The 24,773-nt window shown below is 43.6% G+C and overlaps 1 long non-coding RNA gene across 7 annotated transcripts in view; it reads right to left on the bottom strand.

The window, feature by feature from the left end:
* Positions 1-24,773, bottom strand: part of LOC128103629 (uncharacterized) — a 308,429-nt gene that overhangs the window by 34,848 nt on the left and 248,808 nt on the right. For 2 of the 7 annotated variants that reach the window (XR_008215745.1, XR_008215747.1), the window contains one exon: positions 16,177-19,955. The exons of the other annotated variants lie outside the window; for them this stretch is intronic. This is a non-coding gene — a long non-coding RNA (uncharacterized LOC128103629). Of the gene's footprint in view, positions 1-16,176; positions 19,956-24,773 lie in introns of those variants that run through there. 7 annotated transcript variants of the gene reach the window in all.

Here is a 24,773-nt window from a genome sequence, read left to right as displayed (position 1 = left end):
ACAAAGCTATTGTCACTCATGGGCTTTGGTCTAGCCTGTCAAGCAGGAATTAAAATCTCTTTAAAAAACAAGAAGGAGGAGGAGAAGGAGCAGGAGGACAGAGGCAGGAAGAAGGAAGGGGAAGGGGAAGAAGGAGGAGGAAAAGAAGAAGGAGAAGGAGAAGGAGTAGAAGGAGTAGGAGAAGCAGCAGCTTTGCCGGGTTCATGTATCCTATCCACATGAGCTAGATCAGCTTACAGGAGCGGCCAGAGATAAGGTACCCCAGGGAGTTTAGAAGGAAGGAACCTCCAAAAGAACCTACGCCTTCTTGACTCATGCAGCCCACCCTCACACACCCACCGTCAACCACCCTTACTCTGCACCATAAGGCTTGGTGTGCTGTGAGAAGCAGAGAGAGCTATGCCTTTCTCTCTAGTAATGACTAAACTGCATCCTTAAATTAGCTCTTCACAAACAAACATCTTCCACCAGTTTCTAAAGATTTCTCCATTTGTCCCCCCAAATGATGAAACAAACACACCCTTACACGCAAAAAGCAATCCCATCATTTTGCTCCATTTCCAGGCCTCTGGTTTTATGTAATCCAAAGGCACAAAGCCTGGAGAGCAAAAATGGTTGGGTTATTTTGAAAGAATGCATCAAATATTAGCTGAAAATTGTTTCTAAATGGGGCCACTTAAGCCTCTGTGGGAAGGAATCGAAGGGACTCAGGATTAGAAGCCAAAAAAGAAAATTGAGGACAAGAAAATAATGACTGATGGGTTCAGCACTATTATCTCTGAGAATACTAAGGACGTTCAGGCTTTGGAGGGGGGAAATCACATATGTGGCCTTGAGAGCACATCCAGACTGGGAAGTTGGCTTGGTGTGGCTTCCTGTAGGGGAGGAAGGGGGACAGGATATGTTCTTCATTTCCAGAAAGGTGAGAAAGAGTCACATAGCAGTCTTGATTGCCTTTGAGCATGTTGGGGGATGAAAGCCTCATCTCCATAAAGAACAAGCATCATGTAACTGTGGTAAAATGTTCCATCTTCAGCAGCTGAGGTTAGAAACCCAGAAAAGAACCTAGAAGATTCTGTAACCTTGGGATGGGACACTGGAGACAGGACATGGAAAATGGCCCATCATAGACCCAATGGAAACCTCCTAAAAGCTACCTCACACTGACTCAAAGGATGCTAGACCCTATGAATCTAAGCAATGCAAACCCCCATGAATCTAACCAAGGCAAACACTGACTCCGTATGTCAACCTCCAGGAAGTTGGATTTGCTGAGAAACTTCTTTAGACAATTGGTTCTTAGGCAGTTCATCTCAGGATGCCTTTACTAAATTTAAAAATTATTGATGAGTCCACTGAGATTTTGGTCACAAGATTTATATCAAGCAATATTAATTCTTAGAAATGTTTAATACTTTTAATTCCTTTTAAAAGTATTGCATTTGGGGCTGGAGAGGTGACTCAGTGGTTAAGAGCAGTGGCTACTCTTCCAGAAAACTACAGTTTGAGTCCCAGCACTCATATGTTAGGGCACAACCATCTGCAACTCCAGTTCCCAGGAATTTAATGCCCTCTTCTGGCCTTCATGGGTATTACATACTACAAGTGGTGCATAGAAATACATGCAGGGAAAACTCCCATACGCATAGAACAAAAATTTTTTTAAATTTTTTTTAAAGTATCACCCACTACAAACAAAACTGGTATTTTATAATATTTTGCAAATGTAACAATAATCAAATTTTCTCAAAACATTTAGTAACAAGAATGGCATTGTTTTCTATTGGTGGAAAAAATGTGTCTTGCTTAATAGAAGACAGCTGGAATTTCCTACTGGCTGTTATTAATCTGGCACCATATCTTGCTCAGCAGAAGTGTATAAAAATCCAATCTCATGGTGATACAAAGTTGCAAAATGAGAGATCAGGCAAAAACATTTTCAGATATCTGGATATTCTGTGTTTGATATTGTACTAAAACTGAAAAACTGGTGGTTCCTGAAGCATTGGAGCATCCGTCAATGAGCTGAGACTCCTCCTCACTCTGACAGACACTCATCTCCCCCATGCATCCATTCAGTCCTTGACCCACGCATAAAAACTGTGCTTACATCAACCACATTCACAATCATCCACAAAATATGGAATCACTGAGGTATACAGTGGTCCCAAAAGCAAGAAGAGGGTGGACCAGGACAGACAGACACCAGCTGTTCATCTGCATCTTCAAACGTCAACTCGTAAGCCAGGAACCTTGTCATGCTCAGCATCAGGTCCCTCGTGCCAGCACATGAAGTCCACTGCCTGTACCCTTTTGAGTGTCTTTTCTTTGTATTCCAATGGCACTAGCTACTCCACTGGCATCCATGACTAACGTGTGCCATACTGAAAAAGAAAAATGAATATAAAACCTCTCCTGGTATTCTAACAGATGAAAAAAAAGAAATAGATGAACAATATGTAAAAATCAGCTTTAATAGAAACCATTTAAGTCACAATCATAGTTTTAGTGAAAAACCTGATGCCTATTAGAAGTTCCAGTTTCAAAATCAAAAACACAGAAGGCAGCTAAAGGAGAGCAAACCATTGCTTATAACAGAACCGGAAATGTAATTTGAGGAGAAATAAGTGCGTTTCCTCCAAATGCACTGAAGAGCCGAACTCTGAAAACCTGGGCAAGAACCGATACTCAAATATATTCACTACTATCAAAAATCTGTGTGTACGCATGAGAGAGAGGGGAGTCATGTGCACTCAGGGGGACAGGCCAATGAGGAGCTCACCTGTCTTTGTCACAGCTGCAGAAGTGGGGACTCCTGCTCTTCTTGTGACCGTGGCAGAGAAGTCAAGGCTACCTGTCACAAGTGGCCTGATGTTTCAAAAGTTCTGGTCCTATGCACTGTACACCATGATTTTTTTCCCTAGCACTGCTTGGAGAGTGTCTGCCTCCTTGATGAGCTGAAGTTACGGTGTGATAGAATCGATTATCTGCTCAGAATGGCTTACGCTGTGGGACTATAAAAAATTGCAGGTGGCCTTGGTTACAAGGGAGCTATCTGTCATCCTGAACTATTGACATATTTTTGTGTAGTATAGTCCCAAATCGCTCACTAAGTTTAGTTATTCATCCATGAAAACCAAAATTCGGAGTCTACCTAAGGGAAAGGGGGGGATTTAGACTAAAAGTTGAGTCCCTAGTCCCCTATCAACATCACATTTCAAAGCCAGATGGAAGGGAAAAGCTAAACTTCCTTAAGCCTCACTATCCTGGAGAACGGCTGGTGTCCACCTTCACTCAACAGATAACTGAGGGAGCTATAAATCCCAGGGATTGAGAAAAGCTACTTAAACTCGTTCATAGCTTTAATTTACGATTGGCCGAGAACTAATAAATACTATGGTAAATATTTATTTTTCTTCAACAGTGTGCTTGCCACCAAGTTGCAGATAGAATCAGTTCCATCCTGGTCCCTGGAGCTTAAAAAATGAAGGGCATGCTAACACTGCTGCATTAGAAGAGATAGTGAAATGACACACAATGACCAGAGTACAAATCTCCCTCCAGAAACAGATAAAAATGCCACCCTTGGGGCTGTGACTTCCCTACCACACGACGAGCCTCTGAGGAGGGCTGCCTACTGGCTAATGACCACATGGCCATAAGTTTTAAGTGCGTTATGTCAGATTCTAGATGAGGTAGCAAATTGTTTTTATTGGCCTTTCTTTCCTAATATAAAACGCTCGATCTACAACTGAATTAATGAATTCTGCTGCCCCTCTGTTTGCTCCACAGCTCCACTTCTAAGCTGCAATCTGGCCTTTTCTGGTCTGCTTTATCAAACCAGTAGTCATTCCCAAGGATTCTCTATCATTTCATCCTACAAAGTAGATGAGTCCCACCATTAAGGGATCCCCACCCCCCACCCCGACTGTCCAGTGTTTGGGGTATCTTAGAGTTCATCAGAGCCGTTATTAAGCAGAAATCTTATCAATCAAATACTTGGGTGCGTAGCACTAAAATCAATTGCCAAATGAAATGAAAACTTTTCCTGGGAACTAGAAAAACTGTCAATACTTAGGCAGGTGTTGGTGAAGTAACTTCAAGTTCAAATCTGAAGCACAGGCTTGGAATCCGTGCTGTCACCTTGAAGTCTGCGATGTTCTCGGTCAACTTGATGATTCAGCACTTTGCTCCATTAAGGACGGGGCTTTATTTCCCAACCAATGGACATGACTGTAAAGCAGGGACCATTAGAGGAACTATCTCACAGGACAAAAAAAAAAAAATCAGTAAGGATGTGACCACATACATGGCGCGGTCCTGGCACCTCGTCAGCTGTCCACAGAGACGAGAGGGCACAGAAGGAAGTGGGTGTGCTAGCTGCTTCTACTTTTAGGCTGTTTTTCAAGACTGCTCACTCTTCTCTTCCCCTCTCCTGAAAGCCCTGCTGAGGATGCTGGCTTCTAGGCATGACGAAGCTTTTGCCTCTCCGTTTGTCTGCAGCTGAGATTACTGGCAGGTAACTCAAACAAGATTGGGCCCACAAGGGTCTCTCAAGGAGGCAGCCAGGGGCTCCGTGAGGTCTCTACCCTCTCAAATGCAGGCAGTTAACAGTTGCTGGGAGAGAGGGCCAAGAGACCCTACCTCTCCTCAAGGATATAGAGGCAATTAAGGTCCGGTCCCTCCTTCTAAGATATATGAGAGGTTAATGAGTGCTGAGAAGAGGCATTTTCTTCCACAGTATACTGCTCCTAAGTAGCCCATATGGTCCCTAAAGTAACCCCTCACCCAGGCTCCTGTAAACCCAATTAAGCTCACTAGTGCTCCAAATTAGACTTGAATGGAATCATTTCTTTGATTTCTTGTTGGTGCCCTATGTGGAGTAAAGAGGTGTTTATTTATGTCACTAGAGAACATCTAATCATGTTGAGATTATCTTTAACTCCCCCCTAGAAGAAAGGTTCACTACTAATATTCTGTATTTCTTATTGACCTGGAAAAAAAATAGTTCTTTTTCTAATATAAAAAGTGAGTCACCTCCCCTCAGAGCGACCCAAATTGATCATCCTCTTCCTTATTCTATAATTAGCTGGTCACCAAATCCCCTGTCTAAATTCAGATCTTTCAAATTGCCCTCAAATACTGCCTCTTCTTCATACCTGTTTCCTCAAGTATTCATCTCCCTTTCTAGAGATAAATTAATACAGACACAATTTATTCACTAAATAAAACTGCAGATAAGTCACCTGCAGTATTTAACTGAAATGTTTGACATCAGCTGTCTGTTGTAAAGCTTAAATACAATCATATAAGTAAAATATTTAAGCTGTGTCTCCAGTACAAATACATGGCATGGCTTAGGTGTTTCTGTTATAACTACAGAAGCAATTTCCAAGAGCTTCATCAAGAATTTCTAATAAACTAGGTGACAACCAGGATGACCGACAGTGTGTCATTTCAAATTATTAGAAAACAGCAAGAAGGATCAGAGCATGTCAGATTGGGCTGACTTTTTCAAGTCCTTCAACTTCTGTTCCTATAAAATGGATGAGATTAGATCAGATCAGCCTTCCCACCAGAGACTAAAATGACCAAGAAAGAAAACAATTGTTCAAAATAGCATCTGCTTGCAGGCACCAGAGGACTGTCAGGCTCCTTGACTTTAAGGGTCAGGACTGTGGAGAGCTGACCTTTGACCTGTCTTGAACCCATTTGCTGACTCCTCTGCAGACAATGGAAAAACTCAAGAATGGAATCGAGCTTACCCCAGTCTCACAAAGTGAAACTCCAGTCTGCACAGGCAAAAACTCAGAGTTCATGGCCTTCTAAGGGCAAGAGGCCCTGGTAACAACCCAAACTTTCAGCTGGATCCCAAGGGCCCAGGCTAGAATCTCACCAGAGCTCAGGAAAATTGAAGGGCATCTTGGGGACAGTTTAACCCCTGCCTGGATCAAAGTAGCCCTCTACAGAGGAAAGGAACATCAGCCACAGCTAAGTATTATCTCTGTGTTTTTAATAAATAATTCCCAGTAGTCATGAGAATTAACTCTGCTTACAAAAATAAGAACAAGCCAAAAATTTGGAGAAAAGTCAGAAACAGACCCATAGGGAATTGAGACATTATAGTTAATAAAGGGGAACTTCAGAGTCACTGTGACCAATACATTTCATAACCAAACAATAAACTGGAAATAATGTAGCATAAAATAATCAAAGACATATTCTGTGATTTGAAATATAACCACTGGTAGGAACATACTCAAAAGATGAGCATCACTGAATATCATGTACAGATGAGATGAAAGGGGAGCAGGTGATATTATAGAAGAAAATACCCAGATTAAAGCACAGAGAGAAAATGGAGCAGAAATGACTGACGGAACACTGTTTCTTTTCATTATTGTGTGTTGTGGTGTGCGAGATGTAGCGTGCGTGCGTGCGTGCGTGTGTGTTTGTGTGTGTGTGTATGAACACGCACACACTACAGCGCATGTGTGGAGGTTAGACGGTAACCTGCAGGAGTTAGTTTAGTTTTCTCCTGCCACTATTTGGGTGTCAGAGATTGGACTCAATGCCTTTAGCAGCTGTGCAACCTCACTAGGCCTGAAACACAGTTTCAACCACGAGGAAAAGAAAGGAATCCCAGAGTGGAGAGTGGGATTAAAACAATCTCTGAGGAGATTGTGGTAGACAGTTTCCCAAAATCAATGGAGAAAATCAAGCCAGATTCAAAAGTGCTAAACATTTTCAGATGGATAGAAACAAGGAAATTCACATCTAGAATATCACAACAAAACTGCTGCAAATCAAGGGCTAAGTAAAATCATAAAACTGGACAAATGAAGCCAGATGTGGTGGCACAAGCCTTTAATCCGAGCACTCAGAAGGCAGAGACAGGCAGATCTCTGAGTTTGAGGCCAGCTTGGTCGACTATTTGAGTTCCAGGGCAGCCAGAGCTACACAGAGAAACCCTGTCTCCCAGGAGGTGGTGGTGGAGGGGGCTGTTGGAAATGAAAGACAAGATATTCAAGGTACCCACACAGGAGTATTTGTGGAAAAGACCATTTCCAAATAATAGTAAGACCAACAGACTCTCCGAGGACACATAGAAACCAGGATACTTATTATTAGAAATGGTACTTTTAATGAGCTAAAAAGATGTCCAAAAATATCCTTGAAAACTAAAAGGCAAATTAAAGACTTTAAATACAGTCAGAAAGCTCTCACTGCCAGAATATCTGAAGAATTTGTGAATGGGAAGAAAATAAGCCCAGATGAAAGCTTGTTGTACAGAGTGAAGAAAGTCTACAGGAAAACACTAGCCAAATATGCGTCTTCTAACGGGTTAACATCCCGATAAAGGAACTCAAAATCTAGGCCAGAGAGAGGTTTCAATGAGTAAAGGTCCCTACCACCAAGCCTGAAGACCTGAGATCAAGTTCTGGTATCCTTGGGAAGAAGGAGAGAACCTATTTCCACAACTTGTCCTGTGACCTCTACATGCACACCATGTCCCATGCACCACAGTACACACACCATTCATTCATATAAGCACACAAACACACATACCAACACACTAATAATAATTAGAATTAAAATTTTAAGTCTGTCTTTATTCAAAACCCATTCCTTTAAGAAATATTTAAGTAATTATACATTATGTGCTAATGTTTTCCTATGACATCCCAGGGTATATGTTAGGTCTAGGACCAGAGGGGGATCTTAACCAACGTCTTCATATAGCATGTGTGTCTGGTTATCTTCCATGTTGCACACACCTGAGCTCTACTCTCTTTTAGCACAAAAAGAAAACTAGTCCCCAGGATTGTCATTTTTTTTAGTTGGACATCTTTAAATCTCATCAGGACTCCAGGATATCTAGGCTGTGTCATTAGCTTATGCCACATAGCTCAAGGGTCCACACATTAAAGACTTTGCATAAGTATCCACAGAATTAAACTTTTCCAGGAGGGAACAATGATCCCAAATCACATGATATGCTTTGATTAAAAGAAACAGAAAATCTTCCAAGTTCCAGAAACAACATCTATGAATACTAGGGTGGAAAAAATCTAGTGTATTATGGAATAAAATTATTTAATAAAATCTTGAGATAGCTGAAATATGTTATTTAGATTTAATCTCACTCTTGATGGTCAGAACAGACTAGGCCCATGAGAGGCCATCTTTCTACCCAAAGAAACTAACACTGCCTGTGCTGTTTAGAAATGGCCCAAATATCTTCTCACTAGTGCCGAGAGCCTCGTCTCCAGCCAAAGAGATGTGGCTCTGAACAGGGAAACCTCTTGGTCATTCAGCATCCAAAGCTCAGACTACATCAGGAGCTCACTCTCCCTTCAATCTGCACTCAGGAGTGGGGTAACTCCTACCCACAGGTCTGCCACTTGCTTCCAAACTAGTTTTCAATTTTCTCTATTTTTAAACATTAAACTGTTTCTTGACTTAACAACAAGAGGATATTGTTTGAAAGTCACATCTCCAAATCCAGGTTAGCAAATTATTCATTCTCCCTTCCCCTGCTTTCCCTCTGCCTCAGCGTGTACCTGTCTTCATGGTCGTGTGCATGTGTAAGAGTGCACATGCATGTATGTGCACATCCACCCTGTGGATGCCAGAGGTCAGCACGGCCTGCCTTCGTTTATCACTCTCCACCTTAGGTTTTGAGGCCAGTATCTTTTCCTGAACCAGGAGCTCACTGATTCAGCTAGCCTGGCTGACCAGTGAGGCTCACGGATCCTCCTGACTCTGCCTCCCTAGCACTGGGATTATAGGGATACATCACCATAGCAGGCTTTTCTTTGTTCGTGTGGGCGATAAAGATCCAGCTCAGGTCTCATGCTTGTACAGCAAGGACTTTATTAGCTGACCCATCTCCCCAGTTGGGAAATGATTTTCTTTAACTCTCTCAAAGTCTCCATTACGTTTCTACACATCCTTTCTTAAGCAAAATTAAACAGTTTTTTTTTCCCCAACTGCAGAGATTTCCTCTTTTATCAAGCACTTGATCCACGCCGGGGTAAGTGGTCATCTCTTGGCCACTAAGCCAGCTTGCACTGTCATCATCACACAGGAAATCAGGAAATCAGACTCAGAATTTAACTCTCGTTGACACCCAGCTCAGAAGGGGCAGCGCAGGCACTCAGCCCCAAGTTCTCCAGGGTCAGGAAGACATTCTAGAAGTTGTTTGAGTCTTCCATTCCTTCTCTGCAATATCGCACTATTAAGGGCTGAGCTCAGCCTCCGGGCAGCAGGCCAGTGGGAACTCTAAGGAAACAACACCCCTGCTGAGGACAGAAACAGGGGGTCCTGTCCCACTGCAGTCTGCAAAGGGGGCCCACCCCAGCTACCTGCACACTCCAGCCCTGCCGGTTCGCTTCCTGTTCCCATCACCTGGTCAAGAGGCGGAGCCAGTGAGAAGCATTTAGGAGATACATTATGTGAGGACCCTTTGGCTTTGCTCTCCAGACAGCCTGAAACTTCTTAATGTTCCCCACCGAACCTTCTGTCTCAATTTCTTCTATTCCCAAAGCAATACACATAAGAAATGTTGACAGGTCAAACTGTGTAAACCAACCTCTTGACTTCTGAGGTCTACGTCATGTTAACCTGGTGAAAATTCTTGCAGCTGTAAAGTCCTGTGGGGTGTATTTTCTCTATGACCACAGTTTGTGTGTATCATGTGTCCACGTTCCTCTGTGTGTGCGTGAACACACAGGTACATGTGGCGCCAAGAGGTCGACCCTGAGACTTCCTCCATCACTCCACTTTATTTATTTATTTATTTATTTATTTATTTATTTATTTATTTATTTGAGGCAAAGTTTCTCACTGAGCTTAGAGCTCATGGATTCTGTAAGACCAGCTAGCTAGGGAGCTGTTTCTTCCGTCTGGTACTAGGACTGGGGGCGTGTGTCGCCATGCCCCACATTTTACACGGATGCTGGGAATCCCAACTCCAGTCCTTGCGCTTGCACAGCAGGCATTTAAGGAAGCCAGCACCCAACATACAGAGTACAGTTTCTACTGCATTCATTTATGTGTGTGTGATTACATGCTTCAGCACACATGTTCCATGGTATGTGTAGAGGTCAAAGGACAATTTGTGGTAGTCAGTTCTCTCCTTTCACGTGGATCCTGGGGATCAAACTCAGGTCATCCGTCTTAGTAGCGACCAACACCTGTACCTGCTCAGCCATTTCACTGGCCCAGACCACAATTTTGAAAGAGTATATCTAAGACATAAAGCCTATGCCAAATAATTTTGATAATGCTTTATTATCATGTATCAACTAATACTATCTGATAATGATAATTTAGTAATTAAGAGGTAGACCTTTCATCTTTCTCTTCATACATAAAAACATTAAATTAGCTAATATATAAACAGAGACTTAGATCTTCAAAGCATCTTCAATGGGTTAATCTTCATCTTTCCACAAACCAGAAACCTCAAGATTCAGCATGCCTAGAGCACTAGTTATTTTTATTATGCTGTGACAGAGCAATGTAAGGGAGGAAAGACTGATTTGGGGCTCACAATTTCACAGTGCAAGAACATCACAGAAAAAGAGGAGGGCACACAGCCCACCCTGTGGTAGTGGGGATGGGTTACAGTAGCTGTTCATATCATGGCACAGAGCCCATCCTGTGGCAGTGGGGATGGGTTACAGTAGCTGTTCATATCATGGCACAGAGCCCATCCTGTGGCAGTGGGGATGGGTTACAGTAGCTATTCATATCATGGCACAGAGCCCATCCTGTGGCAGTGGGGATGGGTTACAGTAGCTGTTCATATCATGGCACAGAGCCCATCCTGTGGCAGTGGGGATGGGTTACAGTAGCTATTCATATCATGGCACAGAGCCCATCCTGTGGCAGTGGGGATGGGTTACAGTAGCTGTTCACATCGTGGCACAGAGCCCATCCTGTGGCAGTGGGGATGGGTTACAGTAGCTGTTCATATCATGGCACAGAGCCCATCCTGTGGCAGTGGGGATGGGTTGCAGTGGCTGTTCACATCGTGGCACAGAGCCCATCCTGTGGCAGTGGGGATGGGTTGCAGTGTCTGTTCACACCATGGCACACAGTCCACCCTGTGGCAGTGGGGATGGGTTGCAGTGTCTGTTCACACCATGGCACAGAGCGCACCCTGTGGCAGTGGGAATGGGTTGCAGGCTGTTCACACCATGGCACACAGTCCACCCTGTGGCAGTGGGGATGGGTTACAGTGGCTGTTTACACCATGGCACACAGCCTATCCTGTGGCAATGGGGGTGGGTTACAGTGGCTGTTCACACCATGGCACACAGCCCACTCTGGCAGTGGGGATGGGTTACAGTAGTTGTTCATATCATGGCTCCTGTGGCAGTGGGGATGGGTTGCAGTGGCTGTTCACACCATGGCACACAGCCCATCCTGTGGCAGTGGGAACGGGTTGCAGTGGCTATTCACACCATGGCACACAGCCCACCCTGTGGCAGTGGGAATGGGTTGCAGGCTGTTCACACCATGGCACACAGCCCACCCTGTGGCAGTGGGGATGGGTTGCAGTGGCTGTTCACACCATGGCACACAGGCCACCCTGTGGCAGTGGGGATGGGTTGCAGGCTATTGACATCATGGCACACAGTCCACCCTGTGGCAGTGGGGATGGGTTACAGGCTATTGACATCATGGCACACAGTCCACCCTGTGGCAGTGGGGATGGGTTGCAGTGGCTGTTCACACCATGGCACACAGCCCACCCTGTGGTAGTGGGAATGGGTTACAGTAGCTGTTCACACCATGGCACACAGTCCACCCTGTGGTAGAGGGGATGGGTTGCAGGCTGTTGACATCATGGCACACAGTCCACCCTGTGGCAGTGGGGATGGGTTGCAGGCTGTTGACATCATGGCACACAGTCCACCCTGTGGCAGTGGGGATGGGTTGCAGTGTCTGCTCACATCATAGCAGACCAAAAAGAAGAGCAGATGGGATTGGAACAGGGGCAGATACAGCCTTTAAAAGTCCACCCCCAGTGATTTACTTATTCCAACTAGGCCCTAACATCTAAGGGTCCCTCAGTCTCTAAAAATCAGTGCCATAAACTGGAAAATAGGCCTCTAAGACATGAACCTGTTGGGAATATTTGGGATTGAAACTACAAAATCCAGCTACTAGGCACTCTGGCTGCGGCTGTTTTCACAACTGTGATGCCCTTCATCCAACGTACTTAACAAATGTGTATTTAGAGGGGGATAGGTTGAGCAAAGAGAGGCAGGCTCTGTCTATTGAAAAAAAAACATATTATGCAAATAAGCATGCAAATAGGGGAAAGTGTAGCTATGATAACTGCTGTCGGGAGAAGCACCTGGTGAGTGAGCAGGTGTGAGACAGTGGATTTGATCTTGAGCCTGAGGAGTCAGGTTTTCCTGACAAAGGAACATAGCAGCTGGTTTCTCTCAGACAGGAGATGTTTCCCAGGCAGGTGGATGAGAAGCAGCAAAGGAAACAGGAAGGGTGAGCGAGGACACTGGTGAAGGAACAGGCCAATGGTGAACAAGAACAGGAGCTGGTTCAGTGAGCACAGAGCTCACTCAGAAGGGTAAGGACCTGAGTCCTGATTCCCAGGACCCACAGAAAGTGGGCCGTGGTAATGTGGGCCTGTAATCACTCTGTTCCTGTGGTGACATGGGGGACAGAGGTAGAAGAATCCGTGAAGTATGGTGGCCAGCTTCCGTGGCACATGCAGCAGCGGTAAACAGGAACAGATCCTGCCTCAAACAAGGTGGAAGGTGACAATCAACAGCAGAGAGTGTCTTCTATACCCATTGTGACACACACATCACACACACACACGCGCGCTCACACACACACACATACATACACACAAAGAAATTTTTAAAAAGAATGAGCAAAGGCCCTAGGGTACTAGAAGGTTAGTAAGAGAATCCAAAAGAAGCTCATATCTCCTCTGCTTACAGAATTCCTTTCTCTTAGCCAGGCAGTGGTGGCACACACCTTTTTTTTTTTTTCTTTTTTTGGTTTTTCGAGACAAGGTTTCTCTGTGTAGTTTTGATGCCTGTCCTAGAGCTGCTCTGTAGCCCAGGCTGGCCTTGAACTCAGAGATCCGCCTGGCTCTGCCTCCCAGTGCTGGGATTAAAGGTGTGTACCGGTGCTAGCCCGCCTTGGTGGCACAGGCCTTTAATCCTAGCACTGGGAGGCAGAGGCAGGCGGATCTACAGAGTAAATTCCAGGAGAGCCAGAACTGTTACCCAGAGAAACCCTCTCTCTCCTCACATATTTCTCAACTGTGACACCCTCTGGAGAGTTGCTGTCCTCTCTCTAACTGCACTGTAGATTGGTATCCCTCATACCACTGTGGCATTTCTTCTCCATGTCTGTTAGCACTTAGCTCACTGTTCAGCAATTATCTGTGTATACATCTGTCTCCCTCACCAGCCTGAGAGCCAATCCACGGAGGGCCGGGGGGACAGAGCTTTATTTTCCTAACTCTCGGCATGCAGTGCAAAGCGTGGGTAAAACACTCCCGGTTTGCTAATGAATCTGGACAATCCAACCTTGGTCCCCACCCCCAGACTCCCCCCCCACCCAACCCCCTCCCACACACCCAGACTTAAGCATTACGCCTTGAAAATGTACTTGTCTACTGTGAGAGTTGCCTGCCTTTTTTTTTTTGGTAGACTCAGCTGTACAGTAATAACTTTTTTAGAAAGCCCTTTCTCTGGCTGCCCTTAATGAATCATAAGGTGTTATTTACTGCAACCTCGGAACCATCTGCACAGACATTGTTAACACAATGTAATTCGTTTTATAAATATCACACAATTATCTAATTTTTAAAAGGCTCTGGTTGCTTTGAAAGGTGTTATTTTGGAAACAAGTCCTGGCCCATCCTAGGGAAATTCCCAAGCTAGTATTGTAATTGCTAAGTATATCCACAGAAGCCCTGAGAGGCCGGACAGGAAGTAGAAATCCCTGAGCTGTTGTGGCCTTTCTGAACGCAGTCAGCCCAGCACAAGAGGGGTCACACGCAGCCCTGTCCCTGCTACAGTCACCTGCCCTGTCTGTACTCCAGGTGATGATTCCAGAACTTCACCAAGTCCAAGCTCAGTTTCCCTCCCTGGTGACAGCAGCCTCTCCGCTGTGACTCTTTAAGGCACTTTGCCAGCCTGTGTGTGTCCAATAGTGGCAAGAAGGGGTAGGAAGAGGGACAGGCCTGTCTGTTGGTCATTTTTGCTGAGGTCTCATAATGGAACCAGCAGCCTGTGTTTTTTCCTTACTGGATGCCAGCAAGCCCAGTGCGGACTCCTCCCACCTCCCAGAGTAAACCCTCACTTCTGGGGCAGGCAAAACAATACAATCAAGATTAGGGTATTCCCGGAGCAATGCGACCCTCTAGCTTTCTGGCTATTTGATACAGGGCTGCTAGGCAGGGCCCTGGCCCTCTCCGGTCTATCTTTACCTGCCATCTTTAGAGGATTACGGGGGAAGGGCTGGCAGCGGTTGGTAGTAATTTAACCCAGGCCTCCTGGAGCTGTTTATGAACAGATGTGAGCTAACATTCCCATACAGTCAGGCAGAGTCCTGGAGTCCCAGGCAAAAGCAGTGTCCCTGAAAAGTGTGCTGAGCCCCACTTCCTCCTTTGCCTATCTAAGCTGCAGAGGGGCAGGATGTGGGCTGCCTGGGAAAAGAGCCATCACCAGCCCAGTCCTGAGGCCACCCTTTGATCATGTGTGTGTGTGTGTGTGTGTGTGTGTGTGTGTGTGTGTGTGTGTGTGTTTGTGTGTGTGTGTGTGAATCTGGCACACATGAGAGTTGGTACTTCATTACAGACTTCCTGTCTTTATCTCTATTAATTATAAAGTCCCTTGGGAAGAAGGAAAGGGTGCTATAAAACACCACAGGAAGGGGCATACACCATCAAGGACAGCAGGGCCAGAACCTGAGAAAGACAGAGACTCAGGGTGTTGGAGGCGGAGTGAGGGTGGAAGCTGCCTGGTGTTTCTCCTCCCCAACAGGCCAGAGTGAAGGGGAGAACCCAGAAGTGGGTGAGGTCAGACTGTGATGGCAGGGACTCCCCAGTCACCAATGTCTGGGCTGCAACCCACAGACCACCAGCACAGGCTTCAAATGCCCCTCCTAAGGAAAAGGACACCACTGGTGTCAGAGTCCTTTCCTACTACTATGACAGATAAAATAAAAACGAAAACACCTTAGATTCGGTACTTTATAAATAAAGAAATTGATTCCTTACAGTTCTAGAGACAAGTCCAAGATCAAAGAGCCACCGGGTGGGTGCCTGGTTGGGTTCACATTCCACAGATGGAGCCTTCAACTTCATCCTCACAAGAGCTCGTTTCCACAGGACCAGGCACTCAGGAGACAAAAATTCTTCAGCAGCTCTGTGGGGTGCTCGCTGGAGCATCTAGCCCACAGACAACTCCGGCAAAGGGGAGGGGAGACGCCTGCCACGTGTATCTCCACCAAACCCTGTTCTCCACATGGCAGGAATCAGAAACATTACACACTGACAACCCCCCTTTCTCAGACCAGAGGCTGCAGAGGGAACTCAGCTGGTAAATTGCTGGGCTGTGCAAACATGAAGACCTGGGTTTGATCCCTAGCACCCAGAGGGGATAGAAAAGCCAGGCACTATGGGTATTCCAATCCCAGGACTGGGCAAGTGGGGACCACAGGCTCCATTGAGCCTGCTGCCCAGGCAGCCTAGAGGAATTAGTGAGCTCCAGTTTCTGTAAGAGACCCTGTTTCAAAAAATAAAATCCAAAGCAATTGAGGAAGGCATCCAATGTCAAACTTTGGTATACACACACACACACACACACACACACACACACACACACACACACAAGCGGAGAGTTAAACTATCAGTTTCTAAAAGAAACTACATACTTTATGATGTAATAGATCTTAAAATCTAGAGTAGGACATACTGTACTCCCATTACTGAGAGAATGAGGCAGAAGGATTGCCATGAGTTCATGGCTAGCCTAGGCTTTATAGTTGAGACCATGTCATTTAAAACTAAAGTGTGTGTGTGTGTGTGTGTGTGTGTGTGTGTGTGTGTGTGTGTGTGTGTGTGTGAGAGAGAGAGAGAGAGAGGGGGGGGGGGGAGATGAGGGTTTTAACTGTGTACATTTCTGTGAAAGGGAGATAGATAGCAAATGTCTTGGGCGTTGTGAGCCAGTCTGTGTGCTGATGACTCAGCTGTGTCCTATAGTCCATAAACAGCTAAAGACATAAATAGAGGGACCTATCTATGTTTGAATATAACTCCTATTTACAAAAACAGACAGCAGACACAGTGGCTGAGTCCATCAACATTACCAGAAATATTGAATGTGGAGGACTCATTTGCAGTCATCCTTTCTGTACAGTTTTGTGGGCTAGCTGAGCAAAAGCTGAGCAAAAACCAACCTAGCTGCCCCCGGGCTGGGATTCAGTAAAGGAACACGCAGAACAATGGTCTTCTGTGTTTAAGACCATACCTCGGCAGAAATGGAAGACTTTCCAACATCTGTGGAAATCCATGCTTTCCCAAGGCTCAGGAAACTGCACGCATATGTGAGCAGGCAAAGAGCTTGAAGATACACAGTGGTAGAAACCAAGGAAAACTAACTAGCCTAGGGAAATCAAAGCAATGATTCTAATCTTATAAACAGCTAAGCTGCTCGGCAGCTCCAACCATACTCAAATATTCGCAGGAGCACCAATTGTCACAGAGATAAAAATATTTAACCAGGGCTGGAGAAAAGGTTAAGAGATTTGCTGCCCTTACAGAGAATAGGAGTTTAGTTCCCAGAACCAATATCGGACAGCTAATAACTGCCTATAACTCTCGGGCCAGGAGCTCCAATACTCTCTTCCAGCATCCACTGGCACCTGCAAACACGTGATACACACACACACACACACACACACACACACACACACACACACACACACACTAAAAATGAACGTTAAAAATATAAAACCATTTTACCACCAGAGGATATATCCAGAAGAAAATGGGCACTGAACAAAATTTTGTGGGCCCCCTAGAAAAACTCCTTAATTGATAGAAAACAAAAAACTCTTATCAGTGATCACAAAGCTAGGGCGTAAAGAATTACATGGCAACATGACTGTGTCCATAGGGAGGGACAAGGGTGCATTTCCAGCCTCAACTTCATGTGCAGTGATCATGTCTGTGTATGAGGCTATGTGTATATGTTTCAGCATCTAACCTCGTGTCCTGCCTTGTCTCAGACAATCCGGAAGTGTTGGTGGAATAAAAGAATGCAGGATTAATGAATCATGGGCACATGAGGCAACTTTGTAATCAAATCCACTCTTTATTCAGAAGGAATATTCTATGTAGAACTACTGAATTGTATATTTACTTCTTCAGAAACTACAAGCCACTGTTGAACTAATGTGAGTGGCCTAAAGGAGGGAATTATCACTCCAGGCAGCTAACTCCATGCTCAGAAGTTATTCATGCATGATGAGAACCCATCTGGAACATCAATGAAGTCTTTATACTCAAAGACTACTCACAGGGGACTCAGGCTAAGTGTGCTAATGTCTCTGCCTGGGGTTTCCCAGGACCTGGGAAATGGAAGCCTGATTACTCAGAGGGCTTGTGGCTTCTTCCACATCTTCTCCACCCACTCCTCTATCACCTTGTGATTTGGCAGGATGCAATGCCAGGTCTCAGCAACACAGGGTAGGAAGCATGCCTTCCCTGTGTCTGCCAGTCACCTGGATTTCCCCTCCGACCACAGGGCAGGACAGGTGCATTCAGGAGTGTGTACAGAGGTCCCTACCTAACCATTACAACATCTGAAGTACCTCACCCTGCTACCCAGCCGAAGGTCAAATGGGAACAGCCTGTCTTCCTCCCACAGGTGCTGGCCCCTCAAAAGGAATGCAGACTTTGAGCTCCATTGATGTTTTCAAAATACTGCCTTCTCTTTGAACTAGCATGGAATGTGTAACTTTACCCACAGACTGTGCAACTTTCCAGCCGCCCAGTTTCTACGATATAACTCATTTCAACTATTTAAAAAAAAAAAAAAAATGGCCTTAAAGAATCTCACTATAAAGATCAGAAAATAAGCTGTCTTCATCTTTTGCTTAGAAAAGTCATAGATAATTACGTCCATATGTGTATGTCCATGCATATAGATTTTTAGTTTTTCAAGAATGACAACCTTCATTAAAAGGGTCAAGTTATTCAGCAGCCTTTTCTCTGCCTCCTTTCTGGGATGCCAGAAGCTGACCCTCACAAGGCCAGATGCAAATAAGGGGAGAAGGTTCCATGTCTCAGTCACTCAGTCCTTGAAATAAAAACACTGGTTAATTTCAGAAGGGATGAAAATGTTGTCCATTACTTCATATAGCCATATGAAATAAAATGAAGCTAATAATTACAGAAAAAGTAAAATACTTTAAATATATAAAGTCTGGAAATAAATATTTTAGATAACATTTTCTTGGTTCTTTGTGGTTGCCTGATTAACAGCAAGTTCACAACAATGTTGAGATGTGGCAAAGGATCATGAGTGTAAGTACTTTGTATTTACTTCAGATATACATGATTTTACAGAGTGAAATACATTTATATACACACACAAACACAGATACACACAGACATACAAACATATACTCACAGACACACATATACAGACATACACATAGATGCACACATATACATACAAACATATACACACAGAGGCACAGACACATACATATAGATATAAACACAGAGACACAAACATAGACATACATATACAGATACACACATACAGGGAGACACAAGATGTACATACAAACATAGGTATATAAATAGACACACAGAAAAACATGCACATACAGACACATATACAGAAACACATGCAGAGAAAAGGCTCTTGCATGTGCATACACACACACACACACACACACACACACACACACACACACACACACACACCCCTCCCTTCAGAGCTGAAATGTCAAACTCAAAATAAATCCAAAACATTTACAAAATAAATTCAGACATCTGAAGGGGATTTCCCACAATTAAATTTGCAGTACTATCAACAAAATCGGTTTATTTTAAGACAGGCTGCCCAATATATAAATTCCCCTTTGCCTTTGAAATGCGTCTACCAGATAAGATAACTTTTGTTTAATCTACTATTTTCAGAACTTGCTTTGGGGTCTGAACGCACCCAGTGGAGTGACTTGAGATTTCCTACCCAGCTTTCCAAAGTGCTTCTTCTGTCTGTTTGTATTTAGTAATTTCCTGTCAAACAACCTCACATAATTAACTTTCCTTGCTCCAACCTACTTTTTTTTCCTATTCCTACTTCCTGAGGACGGTAATAAAATGCTGATTACAGGAGACTGTTCTTTGCTCCCCTCCCAAGCCCTCCCCTCTCCGACTCCCTTTGTGGGAACACTGGCTCAGGTTGCAGGGAGATTCTGATCAGGGAAAGACCTGGACTGGCAAGAGCAGCAAAGAGTCTGGGCATTTGTGATCATCTGCATATACCAAGTAGCCCTCCCTCCCTATCACAGATGGAGGACTGCAAAGTCGCCAGTGAGTTGCTTTTGCCATGGAAAGAGGAGAGAAAGAAAACAGAGGTCCCAGCCAGCCCCTAGACTAATGCACCACACTGGTGGCCTCCAACAAAGGGTCCCCACACGTGGCCATTCAGCCATCCAAATGCCCCCAGGGGCACTAAGGAACTCAATTTGCACCTTGATTTGTCTTTAACTAGTTTACAGGAGTTACACAGGGCTAGTGGGCATTTTACTGGACAACACAGCTTGACAACCATCTGCTAGTTTACAGGACATAAAAAGAATAAAAGAGCATGATGTCATCAGCAAACCTTTCAAAAAAAAGGAAAATTTGCAGCAGGCTTTCTTCAACAGAAGAACTGAAAGAGAAAAATGGAGAAAGGTGAAAGGGACCTGTAGATTAATCAAAGTCTAAAGGACATATTAACTAGTTGCAATGAGGTGTTAATTGAACCAGTATTAAAAGAAAAATGCAAAGAAACTTTTCAACAGGATTAGAGATTTGAAAACTGCATATCTGTGCTAATATTAAGGAATTACTGCTATGTTTTTAAAATAGAATGGTATTTTTCATGTGTCTAAAAGTAGATTTTATATTCTTAAGGTAAACGGTGAAATAGTTCAGGATGAATGGTATGGTATCTGGGATTTGCAGGAGGAGAACACATGTGTGTATACATGAAACTAGATGGGCCATTAATTGGTCATGGCTGAATGGCAAACACATGAAAATTCCCTATATGCAATTCAGTATACATATCATATGAAGTTTATCTTTTCACTGAGAGGTTTATTCGAAGACGTTTCCTTAAACCATAATATAAATCATATTTGCAGTGGTTGAAAATCTACTGAATTTCATTTGTAGATTAAATCAAATTTTAGCGCTGTTTACAGATGCAAAATTTACCAGGGGAGAGTTGTACACACAGTACCATACCCTACAATGGTACCTTTTATAGCCATTTAAAGAGGACAAATTACAGGCTGGAAAGATAGCTCAGCGGTAAGATGCTTACTGCTTTTGCATAGGACTGGATTTCGGTTCCCAGTCCTGTGTGGTGACTCACAATCTCCTATAATTCAATTTCCAAGGGATTCTATCCCCTCCTCACATTTCCTTGGGCTCCTGCACACATGTGGGTCAAATAAACTCACATAGAAAAACACACATGCACAGGGAGGGAGGGAGGGAGGGAGGGAGGGAGGGAGGGAGGATGTCTTTAAAAAACAATGAATTAAGCCTATAAATGTGCTACATTTTCTATCAAATGGTATAAAAATAAGTAGAGATTTTCATATGCATAAATATACTATTTTGTAGAATGTATGTGAATGTATAATTTAACAGATACAGCTCCATGAACTTGGAGAATGAGAAGAAACAACATATAGTAATGGTACCTCTCATTTGGGGTTAGAAATTTCTTAAGAGAGATGGGTGGGTTTGGTATATTTCACATTTATAATTTAACAAGAAAAACTATGGTAACATCAAAATGAATGATAAAACATAAAAAGCCAAGAATATCTTGTAAGTGCTTTAACTCAACATTGTACTAAACATCCTATCCAATAACATAAAGTAACAATAATAATAACAGTAATAATAATAAAAATAATGATAAATAGCTAGAAACAAAATTGTCTAACTGTCCACATTAGTATAAATTGTCTAAATAATAAATCTACATAATCTAAATTTTAATAGAATTAAAAAGGTTAACTAGGTTCTTGAGTACATTAAAAATTCAAAATCATTGAGTACAGTAAATAATTTTTAAATTTTTCGGAACACAAAATAGGAGGGCCGGGTATAGTAGGTCATGCCTATTATCCTCATAGGTGGAAAGTGGAGGCAGGAGGAATGCCATGAGTTTGAGACCAGTCTGAAGTACATAATAAATTGCAAGTCCATCTGGATTGCATTGTGAGTCCTTGGCTCAAATAATAAAGAAATATAGTGGGAAAAATAACTTACTAACAACAGGAATTCAAGGTACACAGTTTCAGAAATTCAATGAAAGGTTATAAAATTACTGTTAAAATGAAGGAAAACAGTATGTAGAAACTTATGTTTATGAATGGATAGATTCAAAAGAAAAATAATCTCAATTTTCCTCAAAGTAACCTAAAAAGTAAATACCATGCTAATAAAAACAATAGCATGGCCAGCATGGTCTCCAAAGTGAGTTCCAGGACAGCCAGGGTTGTTACACAGAGAAACCCTGTCTCAAAAAAACAAAAACAAAAACAAAAACCAATTGCATGTTAAGTGTGCCATGGTAGTACATGTTTATAATCTTGGGAGACAAAGGCAAGAAGTTCAGGAGTTCAATGCCAGCCTCAACTACATACTGAGTTCAAGGCCAGCCTATCCCAAAAATAAAAGCATATATATATATACACACACATATATACTATATAGAGAATATAATAATCCAATTTTAAGATGAGTATGCTGAAAACACATACACAAACAACTAAGAACATTCTGAAGAACAGCCCTTCTGGGAAGGCTATGACAAGGAAGGAGACTTCTTGTATGAATTCATAGTCTTTGAGACCAATGAACACAGTGTAAACAGAATCAGCTCCAGGAAGAGGCATGAGGACTTAGGTATGAGAACACTCCTCTCAGAGGAAGCCAAGGCATGAGGAGTTAGCACCTACAGCCAGCCTAGGCTATAAAATAGAATTATGCATGTATGAAACTGAAGGGTATCAAAGTGTGCCATGGGCTGAATAAATGGGTCAGTGGGTAAGTCATGCTTGCTACACAACTCTGACCATGTGAGTTTACCCCCAGAACACAAGAAAATAAATTGGGCGCCATGGGTCCAGTCTGCAATCCCAGTCCCAGAACCCCACAGTGAAATAGGAGATGGAGATAGAAAATTCACCAACACAGCTACAGAAACAATAGAGACCCTGCCTCACAAACAAAGTGGGAGAAGAGAACCAACCCTCAAAAAGTTGTCCTCTGACCCACGATGGCACATACACACCCATACTTACACACAAATAGATAGACAGCATGAAAAAAAAGGAAAATGTTGCTTCCAAGTCTGATATAGAGTGCTTGAGAACACAACATGAATGCACAGACGCAGGCCTAAAGGAATACAGGAAACCATAGAATCATGTGGGAATGTTCACCAGGAGCGATGAATCTTACGGCACTCAGAAAGGCAAAGACAGCCACAGGTACAGACTACACACACAGCTCCAAATGAGCAAGTAGTGAGAGTGAGCAGGGGTACCTGACCCACAAACACCATGCAAGTCCCAGTGAGATGGACCCAGGAGCAGACCAAGCCTGTAATAGTGAGAAATGGAACAAAGACAAGGTAGGGAAATGAACCAGATTTTAATTCACATCTAATCAAGAGACACCCACCCACCTCCTTCTCTCTGTGTCAGACACAGAGTTAAAATGGACACTGATGGCCCTGACCACCGAATGATGGGCTACTCAACTCCACACTTGTCTTCATGAACTACATGATTGTGTGGCACTGCTGTAAGCATCTTGGGCCCTGGACTTGAAGCCGAATGCATGGGTAAGGACTGCATCTCCAGAAAAGCCAGGCCCTAAGTACATCTGGGCTCCGCACTTACAATGATCTCAAATATGTTACTTAGCATATTTGTGCCTTGGCATCCCAGGAGTAAAATGTGATGATAACAACACCTCCCTCCCAGGACTAATGTGAACATTTAAAATTTTAATATGTGGGAAGCACTTAGACAAGTACTCAGGAAAGCCCGGGACACTCAACACACTGGGACTCTCATTATTACTTTCTCACTGAATGCCTCTGGGCCCAAGTCCTCGAAAGCCCTGAGCCGCTGCCTCTTTCCCTCAAAAACATAATATTCCTGTCTTCATAACATGCTGGATGGCTTGTGGAAGGAAATAAAAGGAAAAATGGCTTCATAAATTGCCAGTGTTGTAGCTGGAACAGTTATAGAACTGAGTCCCACTGTATTTCAAAGAGTCGTGGGCTCTTTTCTTGTGGAAATTGATATTCGTTAACTCCCTGGGCTACTGAGAACCTCGCACAGCAATTTTTAGCACAAAATTAGCCACTCTTGCTTCATACTAAGTAATTAAAGGAATGTTCTTTGGAAATCTAGCACATGAATCAGCTGGGTACAGTAGATGGATACCTAATCATGAGAGGGGTCTAAACAATTAAACAGTTTAGTTAAGCTTTAGCAAGAACATGAGCTCACACATGCCAACAAGTGCAGGGGAGAAAAGCCCTCAGCCCTTTAGAGTGCTGTATGCCATCCATGTCTGTCATCTCACTGTTCGCTCTTTTATTTAATGTAGCAAACTTTCAAGTTCATCTTGGGATATGAGGAAATATGATGCATTAATGCTTATTGGTGAGGGAGCTAGCTGGAAGTTTTCAAAAGCAAAATTACAGGATACAAATATATGAAGGGGAAATGGGTGGTTTTCAAGTTAGTCTCCTGAAACAAAACCTCCTTGGCCTCTTAGTCCACTTTCAAAGCTGGCTAGTGACTAATTTTAAAAGGCTACTTTGTGCATTAGCTTGATCTGCCCCTTTTTGCCTTTAAGATTTGAAACAGGGTCTCATTTGTGAGCCCACTCTGGCCTGGAACTCTTGACAATCCTTCCGTCTCAGCTTCCTGAGTGCTGACACTACAGGTGTGGACCCCCCACACCCAGCTCAGATCCAAACCTTATGCTCCTCACATCCTTCCCCTATGTCTTCCACTTTAAGGAATTAGCTCTCTCTACCAAATGAAGGGGTAGAAGAAGAAATAACTTAGCTAGTCTAGCTACGTTCAGACAGTGCTGATAAAGACGTAGAAGGAAGAAGAGCTGAATGTGAGGGCTGAAAATCACTTCCAAGTTTTTTTTTTAAAAATGCTTTATGAGTGATGAGAAGCCAATAACACCGCATGAGCTTTGGAATGATGCTCCAGAATCTGGCCGTGTTGGTCACTTGTTGCTATATGGAAACACAACCTGAATGTCAAATTCATTAGAAGTCCAGTAAAAGTGGTGTGTGTGGTTTTGGTCTGATAGGTATGAACTGGCATCCCTACCAAAATCTTACATTAAAAACTTACACAGGCACTCAGACTATAGACTTGACCTATGATGCCCTAGCAGGTGTATCCAACCTGAGGGCCACAGG

The sequence above is a fragment of the Peromyscus californicus genome, unplaced genomic scaffold (assembly GCF_007827085.1).
Source record: "Peromyscus californicus insignis strain IS unplaced genomic scaffold, ASM782708v3 Scaffold_8__1_contigs__length_139910024, whole genome shotgun sequence".
In the NCBI taxonomy this organism is placed as follows: Eukaryota; Metazoa; Chordata; class Mammalia; order Rodentia; family Cricetidae; genus Peromyscus; species Peromyscus californicus.
Note: the sequence above shows the minus strand (reverse complement) of the source record. Positions and strands in the feature narration are given on the sequence as shown.